Source organism: Petromyzon marinus, unplaced genomic scaffold, assembly GCF_048934315.1.
Source record: "Petromyzon marinus isolate PM22_M1 ecotype Great Lakes invasive population unplaced genomic scaffold, UKy_Petmar_22M1.pri1.0 PM_G_Scaffold_29, whole genome shotgun sequence".
NCBI classification, from domain to species: Eukaryota; Metazoa; Chordata; class Hyperoartia; order Petromyzontiformes; family Petromyzontidae; genus Petromyzon; species Petromyzon marinus.
This window is the reverse complement of record NW_027422861.1, coordinates 980,001-982,500: the sequence shown is the minus strand read 5'-3', so window position 1 is coordinate 982,500 and position 2,500 is coordinate 980,001.

The window sequence follows — 2,500 nt, the reverse complement described above, 5'->3', positions numbered from 1 at the left end:
TCAAAAAAGTGAATATTTCTCACGGATAGACCCCGTGATACGCTAGAAATTGGCGGGGATGTCTCTCTTGTGGCTCACGGGGCTGTTAGGGTGGCACAGAAATCCCTCGGAATGGGAAAACGGGTCATTTTCGTGTCGCCACATTGCATGCGAACCGCATGCAACTTCCAGAGGCATTTGCAGCAGAAATGCATGTGCAGTCAAAAAAAAATTGATATTTTTCACGGATAGACCCCGTGAAACGCTAGAAATTGGCGGGGATGTGTCTCTTGTGGCTCACGGGGCTGTTCGGGTCGCACAGAAATCCCTGGGAATGGGAAAACGGGTCATTTTCGTGTTGCCACATTGCGTACGAACCGCATGAAACTTCCAGAGGCATTTGCAGCAGGAATGCATGTGCACTCAAAAACTTCTATATGTTTCACGGATAGACCCCGTGAAACGCTAGAAATTGGCGGGGATGTGTCTCTTGTGGCTCACGGGGCTGTTAGGGTGGCACAGAACTCCCTCGGAATGGGAAAAGGGGTCATTTTCGTGTTGCCACATTGCATAGGAACGCCATGAAACTTCCAGAGGCATTTGCAGCAGAAAGGCACGTGCACTCAAAAATTTTAATATTTTTCACGCATAGACCCCGTCAAACGCTAGAAGTTGGCGGGGATGTCTCTCTTGTGGCTCACGGGGCTGTTAGGGTCGCACAGAAATGCCTCGGAATGGGAAAACGGGTCATTTTTGTGTGGCCACATTGCATAGGAACGGCATGAAACTTCCAGAGGCATTTGCAGCAGGAATGCATGTGCACTCAAAAACGTCTATATTTTTCACGGATAGACCCCGTGAAACGCTATAAATTGGCGGGGATGTCTCTCTTGTGGCTCACGGGCGCTGTTAGTTAGGGTCGCACAGAAATCCCTCGGAATGGGAAAAGGGGTCATTTTCGTGTTGCCACATTGCGTACGAACGGCATGAAACTTCCAGAGGCATCTGCAGCAGAAATGCATGTGCACTCAAAAACGTCTATATTTTTCACGGATAGACCCCGTGAAACGCTAGAAATTGGCGGGGATGTGTCTCTTGTGGCTCACGGGGCTGTTAGGGTCGCACAGAAATCCCTCGGAATGGGAAAACGGGTCATTTTCGTGTTGCCACAATTGGCATACGAACGGCATGAAACTTCCAGAGGCATTTGCAGCAGAAATGCATGTGCACTCAAAAACGTGAATATTTTTTCACGGATAGACCCCGTCAAACGCTCGAATTTGGCGGGGATGTTTCTCTTGTGGGTCACGGGGCTGTTCGGCTCGCACAGAACTCCCTTGGTCCACCTGATTCGTGCATACAGGCAGCAACTAAAACTCTGTAAACCTGCTGTGAGGACATCTAAACAGTGGACCAGTGAGGCTGTGGAAGATTTGCGGGCGTGCTTAGACTGTACTGACTGGGATATGTTCACGACTGCTACCAATAGTCTGGATGAACTCACAGAGGCTGTGTACATCAGCTTCTGTGAGGACTGCTGTATCCCAACACGTACCAGGGTGAACTTTAACAACAACAAGCCCTGGTTCTCAGCAAAGCTCAAAAGGTTGAGGTTGGAGAAGGAGGAAGCGTTTAGGAGTGGGGATAGAGACAGATTCAAGGAGTCGAAGAACAGGTTTAGCAAAGCGGTGAGAGAGGCTAAACGACTGTACTCAGAGACACTAAAACACCAGTTCTCTACTAACGACGCTGCTTCTGTCTGCCAAAGGGCTCAGGCACATCACCAACTACAAACCCAGAGCGCCCCACACCACTAACGACTCCCGCCTAGCCAACGACCTGAACGAGTTCTACCGTAGATTTGAAAGACAATTGGACTGTCCTGAACCACCCCTTCCCACCCAAGAGGCCCCATCCCCCACCCATACTACAGAAACGACTCTCTCCTTTCAGGAGGGAGAAGTTAATGGGCTTTTCAAGAGGCAGAATCCACGCAAAGCAGCCGGGCCGGACTCTGTCTCTCCAGCCACCCTCAGGCACTGCGCTGGCCAGCTGTCTCCGGTGTTCACCAACATCTTTAACACCTCCCTGGAGACATGCCATGTACCAGCCTGTCTCAAGTCCTCCACCATCATCGCTGTGCCCAAAAAGCTAAGGCCAACAGGACTAAATGATTACAGACCGGTCGCCCTTACATCTGTGGTAATGAAGTCTTTTGAGCGCCTGCTCCTGGCACACCTCAAAGCCATCACAGACCCTCTCCTGGACCCCCTTCAGTTTGCCTACAGAGCCAACAGGTCTGTGGACGACGCAGTTAACATGGCCCTCCACTTCACCCTACAGCATGTGGACGCCCCAGCATCCTACGCCAGGATCCTGTTTGTGGACTTCAGCTCTGCCTTCAACACCATCATCCCTGCCCTGCTTCAGGACAAGCTCTTCCAGCTGAACGTGCCCTACTCCACCTGCAGGTGGATCACAGACTTCCTCTCTGACAGGAAGCAGTGCGTTAAGCCGGGAA